The 24,265-nt window shown below is 47.9% G+C and overlaps 1 protein-coding gene across 1 annotated transcript in view; it reads left to right on the top strand.

The window, feature by feature from the left end:
- The first annotated feature begins 3,511 nt into the window (after positions 1-3,511).
- The window catches only part of PIGN (phosphatidylinositol glycan anchor biosynthesis class N), a 385,079-nt gene continuing 364,325 nt past the window's right edge, over positions 3,512-24,265 (top strand). Inside the window, exon 1 of the mRNA XM_068236754.1 lies at positions 3,512-3,632. The gene's annotated coding sequence lies outside the window, so the exon portion shown is untranslated. The remainder of the gene's footprint in view (positions 3,633-24,265) is intronic.

Raw genomic sequence — 24,265 nt, 5'->3', positions numbered from 1 at the left:
CAAAGCTTCAGCAAAAGTGCTGTATAGAGCAAAAGGCACTTTTTTCATTTGTATTCTCTGCAATTTGCCACACAAACAGGCTAGTTACACATCTGGGGTGTCAGTTTATTCAGTAGTTCCATTTTTATTTTCTTCACCAATGGTCATCAGCAGTAGTACTTGCCGTACTTCTTTTTGAGTCACAGTAGAGTGTTGTACCGTGTTAGCCATTATTAAAAGCAAGTATTTTTTAATCAGGATGATACCATTTATTGGTTAACTTAGGCCTCTTTCACACCAAGACGTTGCGTTTTAGGGGACGTTAAGGTCGCACAACGCAACGCATGGTGGTGTTGAAGTTGGACGTCAGATTGCGCCGCGTTATGCGGCTCTTGGTGCGCCGTTCTATCCTGGGAAGTCCGGATCTTTTCAATGATTCGGATGGTTCGAATCGGATCATTGAAAAGATCCGGATCTTTAAACCGAATCTTTGAATCATTTTACTAGGGAACCAGGAAGCATGGGTGCAGCAGAGTGAGAGGTGCAGGAGAATGAGGGCACATTGAGGGTGCTAATATGGAAGGGAGAGATGCAGCAGGAAGATTGTGCTTGTGCACAGAAGCTGCAGTCCCTGTTTCTTCCAGACATCCACTGTGAACCGAATCGTTCATTGTGATGACCCGGATGATTCGACTCACAAAAAAGATCCGGAATCAAAGATCCGAATCGTTCATGATCTGGAGAACACTACAGTGCAGTGAATATTAATTAGCCATGTGTGAGAATCTGCTCAGCTGCCTGCAGACAGGCAGCGTTTTGATCACTGTTCACGTCTGCATTCTGCAGGTCTCTTTAAGAGAGACATTTTGTCAGTTCTGCAGCTTGCTGCTGAGGAATTTGCATACATTCGTTATGCAAATCCCCTACCTGCCTCCTGTGATGACTGGCAGTATAAAGGTTGGGATTACCCACAGTCCTTGGCTGGTCATTCCTTCAGGGTTTGTAGTACACACTCCTAGAGAGTGTCAGCCATGCTACTTCTTGTTGAAGTTATCTTAGAGTAATTCCTGGAAGCTGTGCTAGGCAGATTTCCCTAGTGCAGTAAGGATTGTTTATCTGTTTGTTTGTTCTGTTGCTGTTGTCCTGTCCCAGCGGTGGTCGACAGGAAATGGTTCTGATCTCTGTTCTTGGAGTATAGCTGGTGCAGCGGTTGCTACCAGCTATCTCTTTTGTTCTGTCTCCTGGGATCGCGCTAGCCACTTTTCGCTAGCGCTGGGGATCTTTCTGTTCTGTCTCCTGGGATCGCGCTAGCCACTTTTCGCTAGCGCTGGGGATCCTTCTGTTCTGTCTCCTGGGATCGCGCTAGCCACTTTTCGCTAGCGCTGGGGATCCTTCTGTTCTGTCTCCTGGGATCGCGCTAGCCACTTTTCGCTAGCGCTGGGGATCCTTCTGTTCTGTCTTCTGGGATCGCGCTAGCCACTTTTCGCTAGTGCTGTGGATCCTTCTGTTCTGCTACTCTGTACCTGGATCGCGCTAGCCACTTTTCGCTAGTGCTGTGGATCCTATCTCTCGTTTGTCCCTGTTTTTGTGTGTCTGTCTTGTCTGCTACGACCGCTTGCTGGAGGCTCGGTGAGGTAACCGTTAAGCAAGCGTTCACGTCCTCTGATTCATGTTTGTCTGTCGATGGTTAGTTAGGCGTGCTTGTCTCTATTGTGCTTATCACCGCGCATAACCGCGTGCACTGTTGCGAATGAGTGCGGTGTTCGCGGTTAGCTAGCGTTTGTTATTTCCTGCATCTTCTCATTGTATTATTTGCTGTGCCTTTGCTACTCTAGTGCTCCGCCTTGCTGTAGCCTTGTGTCACACTTGGCGATCGCACCTCTCGCGATCGCGTTCCTGCTTCGTATCTGCTGTGGTGTGTGCACAGTCGCGGGTTGGCGACTAGTTTTATGCACACACACACAATCTGTCTCTGTGCTCACTCTCAATCACTTCTCTTGCGATTACAGTTCTTCCCTTCGTACAATTCCTGTCTGGCATGTGTGGTAGAGCAGAAGAGCTGTTCCTCTGCACTCCACAGCTCCACCTGCCGTCAGGAATTTCCCTCTGCAGGTGCATTGCACCTACTGCTGGGTTCCTGCAAATTTATACGCTTGTGGAGGAAATCCGCCGTGCCAGCGCACGTCTGGTGCGCTGACCATGGAGACGATTCCACAATCGTTACACCATGTGGCTAGGAACAATAGGACTCTCCCCTTACTGAGCATGTGCAAACAGTCTAACACAACTAAAACCACCTATAACGCACAGCATGCTGCACTTTAATTGAACGTGCAGCGTTACACTGTAACGCAACGTGGGCACTGTGAACAGCGCATTGATTTTTCATTACTGTGAGTTGGGCTGCGTTACAGGCTGCACTAACGTGCGCCTGTAACGTCCCACTGTGAAAGCAGCCTTAAAGAAAGTTTGCCAATAAATGGTATCATCCTGCTTCAACACTTCCTTCTTTTTGAGTTAGAGATAGTCAAAGATGCTCATAATTCCAGCTTGTATGCAAATTTGATGCAAGAAGCTTGGAAATGGGTCAATCAAAATCAATAAGAAGTTAATGTGATTGGTCCAATTACAAGCTGCATGCAATTAGCATTCAACTGGCATTCAATTTACCTGCAAAGCAGATTATCAAGTAATGCTACCTACCGTAGTTGGAAGCCATTGGATGGTTTAGTGGCTTCCTGGATCCTTTAGTCCAGTGTTCCCCAACCCTGTCCTCAGGGCCCACCAACAGTGCATGTTTTGTGGAAATCCACAGAGGTAGATAATCAGCTCTGCTGAGACACTAATTATCTCACCTGTGCATGTTTGTGGTTTCCTGCAAAACATGCACTGTTGGTGGGCCTTGAGGACAGGGTTGGGGAACTCTGCTTTAGTCCATCGCTCCAGATTCTCTTCCAGCCATGCTCCTGGCTGTGGACAAGTGCAACTGGGCTTTTGCATAGCTTTATTCCTCTGTGCATGAGCATTTATCTCTACTGGGCATGCGTAGACCTTACTTGTGCATGTCCAGTCGGGATGTGCTTATATACAACAGGAGCACGGTCCCAAGAAAGCTATTTGGCAAGCTTTTGTGGAATAGGTTCTGAGGGACCCAGCACTGGAAAAGTTGACTGCAGGAAGGTATGGGAAGCCTCTGGACCATCCTGAGGCGTCCCATTACTGAGGTAAGTATCTAACTTTTTTTGACTACAGGTACCCTTTAATTGAATGAGAAACTAAAATGAATGTGAAACCTACACAAGAAAGTAGCTTTACATTGTTATGTAAGGTAGATCATAAGTCACTGGATTATAATTACGTGCTCACATGAAAAGACTGCATGATTTCCCATTTACTAAACATAATTTAATAGGTCATTCTGCTGAAAACTGATATTACCAGTTTGGGTAGTCAGGCTGAACATCGCCCTTTAGCTTCCTATGTCTCATCATTTATCTGCTAATGTTCACAACTCTGCCTCTGCACCCCTGTTGTAGAGTCTCACTCCTAATATTGCACATTAGTGAAATATATGAAAATACAACAGTGAACAACATTTGATTTGTAATAACTGGAGCCAGTGGGCACAACTGCACATCAGGCCTAACTGCCAGGTACAGTACTCATGTAGTTTCTAAATCATTGGGTCAATGCAAAATTGTAATAGTTTTGAAGGGACTGACTGTGGAAATGTAAGCTGATCTCTGTTGTTGCTATTGTCGTGTTACAGATAATGGTGAGTAAGATGCGTTTCCTTGGCTTTGTTGCAGTTTTACAAGGCAAGCTGAGGCACAGGGTGTGTATTGGAGATCCAGGTTTTTCTTGTTTCTCTGCTGAAAGTCATATTTCACTTCCTATGTACTGTGACAATTCCAACTGATCGTACTGCAAAGGAATTGTGTAAACAAGAGATATACACACAACACTAGACCAGAAACAGAGGGAAGATGGTTACTTGTGTTTATTAAAGTATACCTGTACTCTTCTTCTCCTCCAAACATATCCAACAAGAACTCACGGTCACGCTCCCCTTTGTATACTCAAGCGCGGGTATGTTTGTGTGAGCGGCTTTGGCTTACTGCACAGACGTGGCCATACTTGCGCAATACAGCCATGCTCATACACAAAAGGGAGCGCAGGTACAAACTAGAAGAGGGTCCCGGCCAGTGAGGTGGAGTCGAAGAGGAAGTGGGATGCCTCTTGAGCATCTACAGCTTGATTCACTAAGCTCCGCCGCTAAAGCAGCACAACTTATGGTACCCATACTTAGTACCATTTTTTTTTTATCCAATCTTACCATTTCTATGTAGTATAAGGATGAATTAAGTGAATACAGTATACTAAAAGGATAATTTAGGCAGTTCCCTTATATTACATAGAAATGGTAAGATTGGATGAAAAAAAATTGTACCATGTGTGAGCAAAAATCCATGTGTGGCAGCAGCGTGTGCAAAAATCCTCAGCACACTCTACGGGCTGTGTGTAGCGTGCGCTTCTAACTTACGTAGTCTCATTTGTTTAGTGGCCACTCCTTTACGCCCGCCCTGAGCCCCAACATGTCCTGTAGCTGTTTAGGACGTGTGATCCCTGCACTTTGATTGGTCCAATAGGCTGCCAGTTACTTGACTGTGACTCTGAAGTAGCTATTTGAAATAGATTGAATATAGATTTAATGGATTCCTTATGCTGGGGATACACGGTACGTTTCTGTACATAGTCATAATCATTTAAATAACCTGATTACAACTCTCTGACGCTGCAGCTGTCCTTGGCAGGTTTTGGGGCTTCACATTGCTTGGAACCCCATGTAAAACTTGCACTGGGGCCCCAAACTTGGTAGTCATGCCACTGTACATACAATACCTACTATGCTGCATTAATATCTGCCAGCAACATAATTCTGTTTCTTAAAACACTGCATATTATATTGTTTTTCATCCTGGCTCTCCTGCATAGGATGACCTAGTCCTACGTCTTCTACCAGGTGTATAAAGGAGTATGATGACTTCCTTCACGTTCTGGTCTTGTACAAAACTGAGTGTATGGGGGTGTGGTGGAGGGGGGGGGGTGGGGATTATACATACCGTAGGTGGCTGAGATTCCAGATGCCTTGTCACCAAATACAGTGACCTCACAAAACTTTGATTAGACAGCTTTGACAATATGTTAGATCAGCCAGTGGTAGAAAAGGGCCGTCTACCACAGACCTAAAGGAAGACAGTATATGTAGGGTATGAGCTTTAGAATAGTAAGTGGCTTTTCAGCTTCATAAAAGATTGAATGCCAGAAACAGTGGGCTGTTGCTGAGTCACAGTCTTTCTTTTTATACCTATTTTAATATATTGAAATAAAAGCTGTGTTTTACTAAAGAGCTGATTATTACACAATGGTGCTGACCCAACTCTTCACACCAAGAAATAGGGGCATTTCTAGGTTCCTGGGAGATCCAGGGCACCCCTGGGCACCAAGAGGGAATGATTGCACAGCGGCAAAAATACGGGCGTGGTCATGCCACGAAAAGTGGGCGTGGTAATAGGTGGGGCCAAATGTACATGAACATAGCTTTGCTGGGCTGGGCAATTTGCTGAGGGATTCACTGGGGTGAGAGCATTTTTGGGTGCTTTGCTGGGCTGGGGGCTTTACTAGGCTTTGTTGGGCTGGGAGCTTTGCTTGGCTGTACGCTTTGCTGGGCTGGGGCCCAGAGGCTTTGCTTTGCTGGGGGCTTTGCTGGGCTGAGGGGTTTGCTTTGCTGAGGGCTTTGCTTTGCTGGTCTGGGGGCTGTGCTTTGCTGGGCTGAGGCCCAGGGGCTTTGCTTTGCTGGGGGCTTTGCTTTGCTTGTCTAAGGCCCGGGGCATTACTTTGCTGGGGACTTTGCTAGGCTGGGCTGGGGCTCGGGGTCTTTGCTTTACTGGGGGCTTTTCTTTGATAGGCCCATGGGCTTTGCTTCAGCATAGGTAGCTAGGTATAGATGCCTGCAGGATAGGTAGCTAGGTATAGATGCCTTCAGTATAGGTATGTAGGTATAGGGGCCTTCAGTATAGGTAGATGGTTATGGGGTCGTCAGTATAGGTAGGTAGGTAGGTAGGTATGGGCCCTTCAGTATAGGTAGGTAGGTATGGGGTCCTCAGTATAGGTAGGTAGGTATGGGGCCTTTAGTATAGGTAGGTAGGTATGGGGCCCTAAGTATAGGTAGGTAGGTGGGTATGGGGCCTTCAGTATAGGTAGGTATGGGGCCTTCAGTATAGGTAGGTAGGTAGGTATGGGGCTTTCAGTATAGGTAGGTAGGTATGGGGCCTTCAGTATAGGTAGGTAGGTATGGGGTCCTCAGTATAGGTAGGTAGGTATGGGGCCTTCAGTATAGGTAGGTAGGTATGAGGTCTTCATGGGGCCCTTCAGTATAGGTAGCTAGGTAGGTAGGTATGGGGTCCTCAGTATAGGTAGGTAGGTAGGTATGGGGCCTTCCGTATAGGTAGGTATAGGGGCCTTCAGTATAGGTAGATGGATATGGGGTCCTCATTATAGGTAGGTAAGTATGGGGCCTTCAGTATAGGTAGGTATGGGGTCCTCAGTAAAGGTAGGTAGGTATGAGGCCTTCAGTAAAGGTAGGTAGGTATGGGGTCCTCAGTATAGGTAGGTAGGTATGGAGCCTTCAGTGTAGGTAGGTAGGTATGGGGCCTTCAATATAGGTAGGTAGATCCGCTCATCCCCCCGCACATTTAGAACACCGGCGCACCTATGCCTCGATTCCAGTGTGGAGCCTGGAGCGCATAGACGCAGACTTCTCTCTCCCTCCTGTCTGACTGTTTCTGCTAATGACGCGATCAGCATCATTAGCAGAAGCCGGTCAGTAGGGAAACAGTCAGGAGTGAGAGAGAAGTCTGCGGCTGTGTGCTCCAGGCTCCACGCTGGAATCGAGGCATAGGTAAGCCGGTGTTGTAAATGTGCGGGGGGACGAGCAGAGGATGGCGGGAGGGGGGGGGGTCAGGGAGTGAATGGCGGGCTGAGGTCTGAGGAGGCCAGAAGAGTGCGAGCCTGGGTGGGAGGCTCATGGGGCACTCTGGCCACAATTGATCCGGGGCACCATGGCAACAGGTTCAGGGTCGGTCTCCCGGATCAAACCCCCTAGCGACGCCAATGCCAAGAAATATGATAAAATATGGAATGTTTGGACTGCAGAACATGAGACAGGACAGAGGAACAAACAACTAAGTTATTCAATGTACGGCAGGCAAGACTTCAAATCTGATCTGCTCCATAGATCAGGCGACTTGGCATCTGATCGACCATCAAATTCGATTATTATAATCGAATTGGAGGAAAATTTCAGGATGAAAATTGGTTGCATTTTCGATCACGCATGCTGCAAGATGTTGCTTAATTTGGAGCGTGGCAGTAACGGCGTGGAATCAACGAACGCGACAAGACCCCTGACGCCTCATGTCAAAGTCCCTCCCCCCCCCCCGTTGCCCTGTGTAATGTATACATTACCTGTCTGCTATTGAAAGTGCCCGCTTCCCTCGTCCATCCCAACTTACTCCCCCCGCCTCTCTCTCTCCAAATCGCCGCTCCCAGCGCAACTCCAGCTAGCATGTCACACTAGCTTTATTACTGGAGCGCACATGCTGGGAAGGGAGGAGGCGGGGGAGTGTCCGTTCTTCTGCCGTCATGATGCGACGGCAGAAGGGAAGATTATAGGACATACTGTGCATGCGCAGTATGTCCGGGTTAGGAGAGTCGGCCGGTACCGGCAGCTTTGGGAATCGAGCGGGGGCCGACGGCAGGGAGCGAGGGAAGCCGTGAGTATGGCCTTTTTTTCCCCTACACATTGCAGCATTTAGTTTACCACAGCCTGTGGGCTGTGGTATCCTTTAAAAGGAAATAAACATGGCAGCCCACATATACCTCTCTCTTCAGTTGTCCTGTAAGACAAAACAGACCCGATTTAATGCACTTTTTTCCCCTAAGTTTTCTATTTTTCATCTTCTGTGTAAAATAACTTTTCAGCATTCTCCAACTGAATAAGTACCAAAATGTCGGTGAGAAAGTACTGTCATGAATATTTTCTTGCTTGCTGGTTGCCTAAAAGGCATTTTATTTCTAATGTTAAAATATCATCTAGTAGAAAATTTGGTAGAAAAAGTAAATTGGATTAGGCCCACTGTTTTTATTGATACACAAAATATCAAAAAGCATTAAAATCACATATAAGAGAGTCACCTCAGTGCATTTAAAGAGAACCTGAGATGAACCGGGCAGCTCAGTTTGTCTACAATCTCCCATGTTAATAATCTCCAGTCAGGCTAAACTACGCACACAGTACTGGGGACATGTGCACGCTGGGCCGCGCATGCAGGGCCGGGCCGAGGCATAGGCTGGAGAGGCTCCAGCCTCAGGGCGCAGTGTAGGAGGGGGCGCAGAATTCATTCAGCTGTCATTCCTAATTGTGTCTGAAGCAGAAAGAAATAAGAAAAGGGGATACATGGCAGTGACTGCAAGCCAGATAACTAGAAATTAAGGTGTTGGGGAGGTTGTGGGCCCTGTGGCGCCTCTTAGTGTAATATCAATCAGTGTGTGATGGCTGGGGTGGGAGGGATGGGGGGCGCACTTTGGTGTCTCAGCCTTGGGTGCTGGAGGACCTTGTCCCGGCTCTGCGCGCATGCACAGTACAGCACGACTGAGCTGACTGGAGCATTTTACCGGGGGAGAATGCAGACGAATCGAGGCGCCTGATAGAGTAACAAGGGAGCCCATGAAGTACATAGGGCTGCAGGAAGCACCAGGTTAAGTATCAATTATTTTCTCTTTTAGTCTCATGTACCCTTTAACCACCAGAAATGTCCTATCAACTTTGCCACACTCAAAGGACTTTTAATTCAACTAGAGAGAGTGTAAGAGGATATTAGGGACAGATGCCCAGTGCAGGTGGGACTTTGTGCAGTAGCCAGGATCCAATTATACTAAATTACTCATCAGCAGCTACCTGAGAGTATTGGAAAGGGGGGGGGGGGGTGTTTCTGTATAGATGAGTGAACCAACCCTAGTCTGAGAACAAATGGTAGGTATTGATGGATTGCTGCCGGGGTTGGGACTAGCACATGTAAAAGGCTTTAAAAAAAGGAAAACATATAATGGTGTCTTTTTTGTAAATAGTTTCCTCAAACCTCTGTATGTGCATTGCTTCTCTGTTAAAGAGAACCTGAAGTGAGAGAAATATACAAAGCAATAGTCTGTCCTGCATGACTGTTGGTGTGCTGCTGTCCATTTTGGAAAGTGGCCCATCTCTGGACCTAGCAAACGAGCCTAAGGCTGGGTTCACAGTGTGCATGTTGCATCACGCGCATGTGTGTGCAGTAATGAAGAGTTGGAGACGTTAATTCTTGAAAAAGTATTTTATTGGCACAATAACCATACAAATATTACAGCAGTTGGTCATTTAAAAGCATTACAACTGGTTCCATGCCGTTTGGAAAAATAAACAGCTGAATAGTTGTTTATATAACTGCAATTAGAGAAAATTATAACATCACATTATTAATGCTTGAACTTAATCATATTAACAAATAGAAAACAAAAATAATTAGAACATTAATTTCCATAGTGCAACCTTTCTCATAATATGTTTGTATTATCCTGTTTAATTTCCTGTTTCTAAGTACCGGGCTATAGTGTACCATGATACAGACGATCTATCTATCTATCTATCTATCTATCTATCTATCTATCTATCTATCTATCTATCTATCTATCTATCTTGATATGGCTAATCGTCCTCTCTTAATTTTTGGCCTCACCTTATCCATTCTTCTTCTTTTTAAGATAGAAAGAGACATTAATTCAAAGACTGCATGTAGCGAGTTAGATTAACACAATCCGGTACAATGCAGAGATGTAAACATGACCATACAGGGTCGGACTGGGACACTGGGGGCCCACCAAAGAAATTTCAACCTGGGACCCACACATCCCATGATTGCAGTGAAAAGAGGGGCGTGACCATGCACCGGAAGGTGGGCGTGGTCATGATGTATTATGGACATGGACAAATGTACATGATATTAGCAGCATTGTAATTTAGAGGTACTGCTGCCCAGCAAAACTTTGCATAGAGTCCCCTCCTTCAATATAAAGTAATGTCCTACTTTGCAGAGGTTGCGACCGCATCGGGGCCCTTGGGCCAAAGGGCCCCGAAGGGCCCTCCCTCAACTACAGTATTAGCTCTCTATTGGTCCTGTGCTCATAATAATCACTTCTATAGATACTTTGAATAGTGGTAATCATTAACAAGCTGTTCCCCATCCCCTTCTTGTACCTCTGACACTGTAGTTGCCATTGGCAGGTTTTGGTGCGCCATATCAATTGTTATGTATAGAGTGCTTGGGGGGCCCCATTGTAAAATTTGCATCGAGAACCACAGCTCCTTAGCTACACCACTGCTCTCAGCATGAGTCATTACAGCACTGAGAAGAGAATTTTTGTGCTGCAGGCAACAATTGGAGCTCTGTCAGACAAGGAGGGGGGGCCCACCAGAGACCAGGAGGCGGGGCCCACAGAGGGAAAAAACTGTACTACTGTGGCCCAGTCCAACCCTGGGACCATAGAATTGTATGGGCAGTGACTTGACACGCAGACTTATTCTGCAATGCAAGTGATGCACTGTGAATGGACCCTTAGGCCCCCTACACTTACCTTAATGTGTTGCTGTGCATTGCGTTTTGCATTTTTTTCTCCATAGCAGTGCATTATGAAAAAGATTCAGTTTTTCAGCATATAGTGTGAAAGAGGCCATAGGGAAACATGAACACTGGGCTGGACTGCACATCAGTTGTCCTTTCAGTTACAATTGACAGCAACTGATATAATCTAAAAGGACCCTAATGTTCCTTTTACACTTAATCAGTTGCTCTCACTCATAACTGAAAGGACAACTGATTTTCAAAGTAATGTCCATGTTTTCCTATGGTTAAAGGGAACCTGAATGGAGGAAAATTATTTAACATAAACATATGCCGTAGCTGCAAATGAATATTACATACTAACCTCACTGTCAGTTCCTCTCAGAGGCTCACCATTTTCTTCTTACAGCGATCTCTTCCAGTTCTGACAATATTTTGTCAGAACTGAAATATACCAGTTGCTGTCAGTTATATATCAGCAGCTGTCAGTTACACTGAATGTGCAAAGTATTGTAATGTCCATGCTTTCCTATGGCTGAAGTGGGTGATATTACAGTTTAACAGTGTGCTGACCAGGAAGCAGTTAGAGGGTAATGGCCATTTTTAACATGGAGGACGGAGAAATCCATTGATCACAGTGGACAAATGGGACGTAGGAGAGGAGAAAGAGGTTGAGTAGTAGACTACACAGGAGGTAAGTATGACCTGTGTATGGTTATTTTGCTTTTTATTTTCAGTGCAGGTTCTCTTTAAGTTCCCACTATATGCATTTTAACTGAAAGGTTTTTCACAATGCACTGTTATGTAAAGTTTAAAAAAATGTTTTTTTTAGCGTATAGTGTAAAATAGGTTAAAGAGACTCTGAAGCGACTAAAACTTATTTTTACCTGGTAGTTCACTTCAGGAGTCTCAGTAGATGTAAACTGCCGCATCCTCGTGACAAAACAAGGGGTTTATACCCCACAAATCCCAGGTTTTGCTGCCCGGGAAGGCAGAGCTTTGAGCTGCAGCTCTGCCTCTACTGAAGTCAATCGCCATGCGGATCACCGCCTCTCCCCGCCCCTCTCTGTGAAGGAAGACTGAGAGGGGCGGGGAGAGGCGGAGAACCGCGTTGATTGACTTCAGTAGAGGCAGAGCTTCAGCAGAAACCTCTACCTCTTTCAGGAAGCGCTCCCCGGGGGGTCTAAAGCCCTTGTTTTGCTGAGGGGATGCGGTGGGTTACCTCTACTGAGACTACTGAAGCGAACTAATTTTTAGTCGCTTCAGACTCTCTTTAAGGGTCCTTTTACACTTAATGCATTTTAGTGCATTGCTATGCATTGCAACTAAATTTTTCCTCCATAGCAGTTAAAATGTGTTAACTGCAATGGAGACTGGACATAGACTTTATAAAAAGTCTGAATGCAGCGAATTAGAAAAATGTGATCAGTTACAATGCTTTACTGTGAACTGTATAAGCAGTGAGTTGACAAGCAGAATTATTCTGCAACGCAAATGACCACTGTGAACCTAGACTAAGGGGTCGGTCACACTAGAGATGTTTTGTAATTTTTTTAAGCGCTGGCGATTTTACAAAATTGCCCTGAAAGCGATTGTGCAATGATTCTCTATGAGAGATTTCACATCTGAGCGGTATGTATCATAGTCTAGGGCTAATTTAGGGGAAAGCCAATTAACTTATCTATATGTGTTTGTGATGTTGGAGGAAACCTGAATGCCCGGAGGAAACCCACACAGATATGGGGAGAACATAGAAACTCCTTGCAGATGTTGATCTGGCTGGGATATGAACCGGGACCCAGCGCTGCAAGGCAAGAGCAATAACTGCTACACCACCGTGCTGCCCAATTCGATGGGCCTGTTCACATCTCTGCTTTATAATGAATGTAACATAATACCAAAAAAAAAAAGTTATATTACTTTCCCTCTCTAGCTTCAGCATGTGTCTGTACTAAGGCCAAGTGAAAATCTTGGATAATAAAAAAATTGGTATGATAGGGTCCCAGGACACTGTATGGGGTTTCTTCCCCTATCAAAAAAATGTACTGTCAAGAGGGGCTCGGCCACCCCCCAACTGTTGTCCAGATCATGAACGATTGGGATCCTTGATCCGAATCTCTTTTGTGAGTCGAATCATCCTAATCATCAAAATGAGTGATTCAGATCACAAAGGGAGCGGGGCCAGGAGCGGCACGCCCCCCTCTCAGCGGGCAGGGGGGTCCTGGAAGCAGAGCAGGAATTGATCGCTCAGTTGGAGAGGAGCCAGCCTTGCACAGGGACTTGTAGATAAGAGAGGGGACATGGGTGCCACTGCCAGATATGTGTAGAGCCAGTGGTGGACATACGGCCATGCAGGCCGTGCCGCCACACGAGGGCCCCTGAAGTTCCGTTGCTTCAGGGGCCCATTAAGTATTTTTTTTTTTTAAATATTTTTTTTTATTTTTTCCCTGGGGGGCCCCCGACTCCTATCCTCCCTCACGTCGGGGGCCCCCCCTCCCGGTATGCGCGGCGGGAGAGCAGCAAATACAGGATGTGCCCGGGGCTCCAGGCAGGCGCTAGAGGCTCAGCAGCCGCTTGGTCTCCGATGTCTCCAACTCCATATACGGCTCGCTACTAAACCAGGAAGTAGTGAGCAGTATACAGAGTTGGAGACATATTGGAGACCAAGCGGCTGAGCCTCTAGCGCCTGCCTGGAGCCCCGGAGACTTCCTGTATTTGCCGCTCTCCCGCCGCGCATACCGGGAGGGGGGCCCCCGAGGTGAGGAAGGGGGGAGGATAGGAGTCGGGCCCCCCCACCCGGATAGCTACCCACCCACCCGGCTACCTACCTACCTACCCACCCGGCTACCTAACCACCTACCTACCTACCTACCCACCCGGCTACCTACCCACCCACCAGGCTACCTACCCACCCGGCTACCTACCTACCTACCCACCCGGCTACCTACCTAACCACCCACCCGGCTGGCTACCTACCTACCTACCTACCTACCGGGCTAGTTACCAACCCACCCACCAGGCTACCTACCCACCCGGCTACCCATCCACCAGGCTGCCTACCCACCCACCCACCCACCCACCAGGCTACCTACCTACCTACCTACCGGGCTAGTTACCAACCCACCCACCAGGCTACCCACCCACCAGGCTACCTACCCACCAGGCTACCTACACACCCACCCACCCGGCTACCTACCCACCCACCAGGCTACCTACCCACCCACCAGGCTACCTACCCACCCAGCCACCCACCCGGCTACCTACCCACCCACCAGGCTACCTACCTACCCACCCACCAGGCTACCTAACCACCCACCCACCCGGCTACCTACCTACCCACCCACCAGGCTACCTACCCACCCACCCACCAGGCTACCTACCCACCCGGCTAACCACCCACCCACCCACCAGGCTACCTACTCACCCAGCTAACCAGCCACCCACCCGGGTACCTACCCACCCACCCAACAGGCTACCTACCCACCCGGCTAAGGGCTACCTACCTACCTACCTATAAACAGGCTATCTATCCACCCAACCACCCATGGGAGCTGCGCGCCGGATGGAGGCTGGGACAGGAGGTCTGCTGCTGCAAGTAAATGTTTTTGTTTTTTTATTAGCAGGTGTATGTTCTGGGCAGGTCTGCCACATGATTGCATGTATTTTCTGCGCAAATCTACCGACATGATTGCACGTATTTTCTGGGCATATCTGCCGACATGATTGCACGTATTTTCTGGGCATATCTGCCGACTTGATTGCACGTATTTTCTGGGCATATCTGCCGACTTGATTGCACGTATTTTCTGGGCATATCTGCCGACTTGATTGCACGTATTTTTTGGGCATATCTGCCGACATGATTGCACGTATTTTCTGGGCATATCTGCCGACATGATTGCACGTATTTTCTGGGCATATCTGCCGACATGATTGCACGTATTTTCTGGGCATATCTGCCGACATGATTGCACATATTTTCTGGGCATATCTGCCGACATGATTGCACGTATTTTCTGGGCATATCTGCCAACATGATTGCACGTATTTTCTGGGCATATCTGCCGACATGATTGCACGTATTTTCTGGGCATATCTGCCGACATGATTGCATGTATTTTCTGGGCATATCTGCCGACATGATGTGTATTTTCTTGAGAAAACCTGCACAATTATGTGAATTTTCTGGGGAAAGGGTCACCAAAACTTGGGCCCACTGTCTTTGCGTTGCACTTTTCAAGGGAACCTGAGGTGAGAATAATCTTGAGGCTGCCATATTTCTCTCCTTTTAAGCAATACCAGTTGCCTGGCTGCCGTGCTGGTCCTCTGCCTCTTATTCTTTCAACCATAGACCCTGAACAAGCATGCAGCAGGTCAGGGGTTTCTGACAATATTGTCAGAACTGAGAAGATTAGCTGCATGCTTGTTGCTGGTGTAATTCAGTTTATTACTGCAGCCAAATAGATCAGCAGGGCCGCCAGGCAACTAGTATTGTTTAAAAGGAAATAAATCCCCACCCCGGGTTCGCTTTAAATTACAGTTAGCTCCGCCCTCATCCGTCATTACCACGCCCATTTTTTGCTTCGCGCGCCGCAGGTTGTAGCCACACCCATTTTTTGACACAGCGCACGAAGGGATGCACAATTGCAATTTTGCACAGGGGCCCACTGCTGGCTGTGTCCGCCACTGTGTAGAGCACACATACTGGCTGTAATGTGCTGCTGACTTTAGGCTGTCTGTTCCTAGTTGTGCACAGTGAATAAATGGGAAACTTTTGGCTCAGAAGCACAGCTCAGTAACTTTGTAGACGCGTGCTGGGCTAGAATGACAGGGCAGGCAGTGCCAGGCACTGTGATTGCAGTGCAATATGATCCTCCTGCACTGCTCTAAACAGCTGCACTTAACTTCTGGGAATGCTTTGGGGAATGCTTTCTTTCACTGTGCGACGTTTGCATTCAAAGTATACAGATGAACATATAGGTGAAATATATGTAAAGCATATGATTGCAGCATGTGGGTATTGTGTGCAAACAAACATTTCTGCTCTCTGCTCGTCCCTCCTCCCTTCTCTGTCCACTCCCTGCCCGAGAGTGGACATCTCCCCTTTTCTGTGTGTCCACCCCCCTCCCCTTCTCTGTCCACCGCAGGGACTTTTTTTTTTATTAATCAACAAACTTAAAGCATACAAGGAATAATAAATAAGATAAAAAGTATGCCTGTAAATAAAAATACCATCATACAGCATACAATGAAATAAATATAAAAAGTATGCAATACAAGTAAGGAAACAAATATAATCAGGGAAAATCTTTCCCACACCATAATACAACTGAAACAACGCCATGATTACAGAAAAACTCTGTCAATGTACCCAAGAAAATACAAATCAAGGAACAAAACTGTGCTATGCACATAACTTGTGGACAAGAAACTGTTCCATACTCCAGAAGTATAGCTGCTGAGGAGACATCACTCATCTACATTCAGACAAACAGGACAACCAGACAGAAGGAAAAAAATAAAACACATAACACCAACCACGACCCAAAAGGACACAAGTCAACACCTACATTACATTATTCAAAACAAACAGGACAAAAAAAAGAAAAGAAAAGAGAAAGACATATAACTGTCATGATCGCTGCTGCAGCAGGTATTGCTGGAAGTAGTAGTGCTGCAGCTCAGGCAGTTCTGATCTCTTTCCATGCAAGCTGCATAGCTTTGTCTGCCTTTCCCTGCTGTCAGCTTGTGACTGATTATCATTCACCTGTGTGGGAATCTGCATGTCTGCTCCCATTGGATGACCTCAGTATAAAGATCTGCTTCCTGCAGGACTGCTCGGGTTATCATAGCTTCAGTTTAAGCCTGCCTTGCTGTCGCTTCAGCCCCAGATCGTGTTTCTTGTTCTAAAGATACTTTGCTGGTCTTTGCATCATATATTGGTTCATTGCCAATATATATGCATACCAGCACGTTTATTATTTTCCTTGTATTCGTGTTACGTGGATACATCAGTGTCGCTGATGTATACGTACACAAACTGTTTATATCCTGTGTGCAGTTAGTCAGCTTTCCAGCACGTTTTGGTAGGTTGCGCGTATCGTGATCACCCGTGCTGAGTTAGTTACCCTGCTCCTGGTTCTGTTTGTGGATTGCGTTCATCTCTGCAAAGAGATAACGAATCCTTCTGAATCCTGTTCTGTTACCGTTTGTGGATTGCGTTCATCTCTGCGAAGAGATAGCGAATCCTTCTGAGTCCTGTTCCCTGTATTACTCCAGTCCTAGTCAGTGTTCCTGCTTATGTCATATATCGGTTCATTGCCGATATATACATATGTTAGTCAGACGTTACAAATAGTTTCATTGATAGCTGTAATTGTAATACGCTAGGAAAACATACTTATTGTATATTTGTCTGTGTTACGTTCATCTATCTTGATCCTGCTATTTCCTGACTATCCTGTCCTGTCTTTGTGAGGCACGCCATCGCTGCAACGCATTGGCTGCCTCATTCCAGTCTGTCTTGTTGTGGACGCTTGCTGGCACTAAGTAGCGGCTAGCTAGCAAGCGTTCATTCTGTCTACCTGTCCTGATCTCCTCAGTTCTGGTTTATGCGCTCAGCGCTACTTTGCGCTGAGACGTTATAGCGAAAGTATTGTTTGTGGCTGTCGGATCTGCACCGGCTCTGTGCGCCACAATCTCCTCCCCTCCACTATACTAGGGATAGCCTGTTTCCTTGTGCTAGTGTGTGTACCTCCTCCACGTCCGCTCATGCGTTGCATGCTGACTGTGGAGAATACACCACCAAGCCTTACAATAACATACACCACCACCCAAAAAGTGAAGGACAACACCCACATTACACCATACATTCCACATACATACCGCAGGACTTTTACGCCCGACCAATAAGCAAGTACATAAGAATAGAAGACACTACACAAGACAAGACTAAAAAGAAATTGAACCCCAAACACAGGACAGAACCACACCAAAAACTAAAAAGAAGAGCACAAAGGGACACTCCCCTTGTGTCTGCGGCCAGACTTAAAAAAAATGTCAAAGAAAAAAAATCTAAGGTGTACAAGAGAAGCGACAGACAAGCTAACACCCAGGAGAGACCTCCACCAGTTTAAGGAGGCTTGATGTTCTGCCACGCCAGAACCCAAGCCCCTCTCCCCAGTTTCTTTCTCTCCAAGAACCGAATATTCCTCACCTCACCGAGAATAGTGCTCACCACCACCTGGACAGGCAAGTCTCGCTGTCTAATAGCTAAGTCACACCGTGCCAACCATAAGTGTCTCCTAACCACTAAGCTGACTACGTATAAAGTGCTCAAATCATAACCCTGGCGCTGATTGAACGCTCCATAGGCCCACTCAGCATAACTGAGATGCGCCAGAAACGGGATATTCAGAGCCCTCCCCACCTGTTTGTACACCTCCACGTTGAAAGGGCATGACATCAGGAAATGGTCCATGGTCTCCTCAACAGCACACCCCTGTCGAGGACAACCACGCTCTGCCACCTGCCGACACTTCATGTTCCCTCCAACGTAAAGTTTGCCCTGGAAGGTAAGCCAGGCGATGTCCCACAATTTATTCGGAACCCACGGCGAATTCAACAAACGCAAGCCCTCCTCCATAATTGTGCCTGGGCAATCCCTCAAAGCCAGTGAGTCAGGAAAGTAAGAGTCCACCAACCTAACCGACAGGACTTTCCTGTCGACCGATCTGATGTCCTCCACCATCAATCCCTACTGCTGCAGTTTCTTCAAACAAGGCAAGACATAGGTCGGAAGGTAGCCATGACGTGCTCTCAGATTTTTCACTGGGCCACCGCTCTTCCATTCTCTAAGGAAAGGCTCACACCAAGTCTGGAAGATACCTACCCAGCTAGGCGGGTTCTCCAACAACAAACTACCAATGTTGTGTTTAATAAAAATCAAGGAGAAAAAAACGATCGGGTTGACCATACCTAAGCCACCCTCCCGCCTAGCTTTGTAAGTAATATTCCTGCGCACATGGTTTAGCCTGTTTCCCCATAACAATAGGAAAAACAGGCCATTGACCCTGGTGTACAGGGATGCTGGCAAAATTGTGACATAACTGACATATAACAATATTGGTATCAGGTAAGTCTTGATCAGGTCAATCCTTTCCCTAAAGGTCAAACTCCAACCTTTCCAGCGAGTTACTTTCCTGTCGACATCAGACAGCTTGCTTTCCCAATTTCGCAGGCCATAATCGCCTGGGCCGAATTTGATGCCAAGAATCTTAATTTCTTCTTGAGGCAAGGGAAAAGACCCAGGAAGTCTAAAGAACTCTCCAACTTTACCCATCCAGAAAGTTTCACACTTATCCGGATTGATCTTCGAACCAGATGCCAATGAGTACCTGGTGATCTCCTCAGCAACCACCAACGCCTCCTCTGCATCCGAGACCACCACAGTAACGTCGTCGGCATAAGCCACCACCTTCAGAGATGAGCTACCAGAGATGCCCACTGGAACCCCATCAAGCGTGCTGCCCTCTAGCCTCCTCACGAAGGGGTCGATGGCAAACACGTATAGTAGAGAACTCAGCGGACAACCCTGGCGGACCCCCGAGCTCACCTCAAAAGGCTGGCCGATCCATCCATTGATCAGCATAAAACTTTCAGCCTCCTTGTATAAAGTTCGCAGCCAATCTACAAACCCCCCCTGCAAACCATACACAGTAAGCAACCGCCATAGGTACTCATGATTGACCCGATCAAAGGCTTTGGACTGATCCAACGTCAGCAGGTATTTTCCCCAACCATCAGCCCTGCACCGTTCCAGGACTTCCCGGACAGCTAACAGTGCTGAGAGCGTGCTCCTTCCTACAACAGAGCAGTGCTGATGGCGAGAAAGCACATCTGTCACCTGGGACAACCGCCAGAACAAAATTTTTGCCAGGATCTTCCTGTCGACATTGAGAAGGCTGATGGGACGCCAATTCTCAATCATCTCAGGATCTCGACCTTTTGACAACAGGATTACTGCAGATTGCCTCATGGAGGGTGGTAACTGGCCGCCAGCAAGGCAATCGTTGAACGCACCAGCCAATTGAGGGGCCAGGATGGACACAAAGGCCTTGTAAAACTCAGCTGTCAGTCCATCCGGACCCGGGGTCTTTTTAGGTGCGAGGCCACCAATGGCTCTCGCTACTTCATCTGCAGTAATCTCCGTAGTCAAGTCTATGGCAGAAATATCAACATCTTCCAGACCCGGCGTGGAAGCCAAGAAGTCTTCCATCCTCGCCTGGTCAAGTGGCTTCTCCCCAAGCAGATCAGCGTAAAACCCTCTAGCAATGGCTAGAATCTCTGCCCTGGACTTTGCAAGAGATCCCGAGCCATCCCTGAGACCGATGACCGTCTTAAGCGCTGCACTTTGTTTAAAACTCTGGTAAGGGTCAGGTGAGCGGTATTTACCATGATCCCTCTCCAGAGCTAAAGAAGCCAGCCGGTCGTACTGCTGCTGCCTAAGTTGAAGTTTGACCTCAGAGATCTCCCCCGGATCTCCGCCCTCAGAGACGAGAACAGTCAACCTCTCCCTTAGACGCTGGTAAGCTAGATTTCTATCAATACTCCTTCGGGACGCTAGACCCTTAAAAAATCTCACAGCACGTTTTTTGACTTCCTCCCACCACTCAGACCTATTGTCAAAGCAGTCCAGGATGGAAACCTGTGCTTGAAAAAACTCCTCAAAGGATTGTCTCACCTCATCTTCCAGTAGCAGGGACAAATTCATCCTCCAAATACCCCGACCTCTGGGAGGAGCATTTGAAGCATTCAAGCCCACCGACAGAATAAGGTGATCCGAGAACTCCACCGCCAACAACTTAGGAGTTGAAGTGATGAGGCCCTCTGAAACAAAAAATCTATCTATCCTAGACCTAGCACTACCTCTATAAAAGGTGAACCCCGTGAGATCTGGGGAGTGACGAACGTGCACATCCACCAGATCCGCCTCATCAACTAATCTTGCTAAATACTTACCATCTACGCCTATCTGGACCTGGGCCCTTGCCCTGTCCTTGGCCCTAGTGACGGTGTTGAAATCACCACCTAGGATCACAGGATAGGCTGAAAAAAGGTATGGCCTGATCTGCATAAGAAGGCGCTTTCTCTCCCCCTTAGACTTGGGGTCGGCATAGATGTTGATTAGCCTGAGATCCTGCCCCCTCATGCAGACGTCCAAGACCAGACACCTACCCATCTCTACCTCAATTACTCGCCGGCACGTTACCATGTCGGCCCTAAAAAGGACTGCCACACCACTACCAGGCTCTCCCGCAAGAGACCAAAAACTCGGACCAGACACCCAGTCCCTCTCGGCTAGCCAAAGGTCAGCCAAAGAGGTGAGCCTGGTCTCCTGCAGGAAAAACACATCAGCCTCATGGGCAGCCAAAATCGAAAAAGCCAATTTTCGAGCCCTGGTCATTTTGATGCTGGCAACGTTGATTGTCGCCAGCATGAGTGGTGGGGGAACAGCCATCAGAATAATTTAGGTTTCCCTTTATACTCTTTTTGACAGTAGACAAAAACTAAAACAAAAATACAACGTCAACAAAAAACAAAAAAAAGACATAAACACATAGGACCATGTCCCCTCAGACAACTTCAGGGGTCTCAACCACCATCTCCTCCTCTTCCGATGAAAGGGGGAGGCAGCCAAAACACCAAACCTGTTTGAGAGTTTCAGGTCTCTACTCTCTTGTCTCCTCTGCTCAACTGTCTGCCTTAGCGTCTGTCTCTTCTCTTCAGAGAAGGACCGAGGTGCAGACTTTGACCCAGTATTCCTTTTTTTCTTGATTTTGAACCTCTGCTCGAGATATTCTTTCTCCTCTGCCGACAGGTGCTCCCTCCTGCAAGGGGCGGAGGAAACACCCGTCGGCTCGGGAGGTGAAAACACAAAGGCTCCTGAAATCGAAATCACGTTGACAGGCAGGGAGGCAGCCCCACCTTCAACGGGAGAAGAAAGGGTAGGAACAGGGGAAGGTAAAGGAAAGGCAAGGGAAGGAGGAGCGGGAGGAGGAAGGTCAGGGGGAGGAGGAGTGGAGGGGGGAGGGAGATCGGGAGGGGAAGGGAGAGGGTCAGCAGGTGAAGGGAGGGAAGAGGAAGAAACCCCCTTGGGAGGATTTCTCCTCCGAGGCTGCGGAATAGGAGGATTTGTTGGGGGATCTCCTGGAGCAGGGGTAGGGCCCTTAGTCCCACCACCTCTCCTATCCCCACCAGATCTAGTAGACCTGGTTCGCTGCTCCTTGGGAATAGAGTCCCCGCCACGAGCAGCATCCCGGACATAAGTCGATGACCTGGGTCCAGATTGCCCTACAAGGGCCATGCTGGCTGGAGGAGGAACCGAGGAAGGGGCAACAGAAGAATGGTCAACAGCACAATCCAATAACTCAAGTAGTGACATATTAGGATCTGGCACTGGGGCGTCCTGTCCCTCCTCCATACGGGCCAACATGGCCTTCTTGAGATCCGAGGGCATCGTGTTCCAGGAGACCGGGTACGCTGTGTACGGATGTCCATACTCAAAACAGAAATTGCATTTTATGCGTTTGCACGTGGATGCAGAGTGCCCGAACTCCTGCCACCGACTGCACCTCGGATCTGGGCACCCGTTTGCCAGATGGCCCCGCTTACCACATTTGTTACAGGTCCTGGGCTGACCGGGATAGAAGGTGACCACTTTGTCCCGCCCTATAAGGGCAGAACGGGGAATATGGGTGACGACCCCCTCCTTGATGCGGAGTTTGATCGCCACCTCATATTCCCCCCACCAGATTCCCAGATCATCCAGGACCCTGTGGGGCGGGGACATGAGGTCTGCGTAGTGCTGAACCCAAGTCATCAAGTCACGCACCGGGATACTCTCGTTTTGGACTACTATGTGTGCCTTCCTCTCTAAGGACTGTCTTGAAAGGGGCACCACAGCGAACCCATGCCATTGCCCGTTCAGGGACTCCCCCAATCTCTTTTCTAAGAAGGCCTCCATTCCCTGCTGCGAAAGGAAGGACACATCATAGTAGGGCGGTGGATCCCCTGGAGCCAGGATCGCGAATAAATCGGCGGGCCTAAACCCCAGGTCGAACAAATAACCTACAAACTCCCTTTTTGTGGGAATTGCAGAAGGGTGTTCCCACTTAAGGCGAACAACGTTCCGTCGGCCTGGGGTGTAGGCCTCCGACTCTGTCTCCAGAGGAGCCAGGACCCTCCTCCCTAAAGCAGTACTTCTAACCGCCCTGGAATATGAGACTGGTTTTGCAGAAGATGTGCCCCTGGCTGAGGCTGCCATGGAGTTAAGGGCCCCCGGTCTCGCAGCCGGGCCCAACTCTGGGAAACCCCCCCTTGTTACATACTCCAATTCTGGAGGCTCTGCCTCTCCACCCTCAATTGTCTCCACACCCCCCTCAACCACCCCACCAGACACCTCCTCAGCCACATTAGAGGTGGAAACAGGGGGAGAAGGGGGCTTGTACCTGGGGGCATCAGGGCTTAACCCAAAAATGGTCGCCATAAAGGTCTGTCTACCTTGAAAATCAAAACATTTAAATTATTCATCTTCCACCACCATTCTCCTCCCACCTGCCCTAAACTCCAACTGGCGACCACAATCTGGGTCACCCATGCCCACCAGATGCAAGCCTGAGTAATCCCCCCCTGGTTCCACCTCCTGAACTACTGTCTCATTAACATGAGCATCAGTAACAACCAACCGCTTCTTCTCCAAGCGTACAATTAAATCCGCGGTCTGAAACTCTGTGATTAGATCATCCTTAACCACAGGAGGCGGTTCTAAATGCTTTTCCTTTCGTTTTCTCTTTTTCTCCCTTTTCTTTCTCCTTTTCTCCCTCTCCCCCTCACTCAGGTCATTATCAGACTCTGAACATGAAATAAAATTTCTCTCAAACAATACATCCAGCATTGAATTATTTGGTGACCTGATTAAGCCCCCCTTCTGGACTAAGATTATTTCACCACCCTCCTCCGCTTGTAAAAAGGACCCTTTCTGGACACCATCACTATCCTGATCAGTCTCTTCGACCACAACCTGCTCAACATTATCACCTGTGTCACCAAGCGGTAACCTCACACCTTTGCCAATTTTATTTCTCCCTTTTTTAGTTCTTTTCTTTTCAAAAGGTAAAGTGACATTTTTCTCACCCTCCAAGACGATTCCGGATTCCATCACCAGGGACTCTTGGCCTCCTCCATTGTCGCCATCAGGAAAGAGCTCCTGGGCCAATTGTTCCATCCCATCAACAGGGGGAGTCCAGCACCCAAGGGAGTCTATCCTTCCGTTGTCCGCAGAGTTCCCCTTAAGAAAATCCTCCTCGGACATTTCCAGACTTGCTTGCTCGGTCACCTGTACCTTCTTTGTAAGTTTCCCCTCTTTTGGGGTCTCAGAAGATCCTTTGGTATCCTCCTCGCTTGTCTCCTTGTTTTCAGGGACAATCGGTAACTCCTCTTGTGCATTTGCATGCACCTCCTTTTCTTTTTCCTTGAAATCCGCCTCTGGTTGCGGAACTCCGCTTGGAGGCTGT

The sequence above is a fragment of the Hyperolius riggenbachi genome, chromosome 5 (genome assembly GCF_040937935.1).
Source record: "Hyperolius riggenbachi isolate aHypRig1 chromosome 5, aHypRig1.pri, whole genome shotgun sequence".
Lineage (NCBI taxonomy): Eukaryota > Metazoa > Chordata > Amphibia > Anura > Hyperoliidae > Hyperolius > Hyperolius riggenbachi.
The sequence above is the reverse complement of the archived record's forward strand: the minus strand, read 5'-3'. Positions and strand labels throughout refer to the sequence as shown.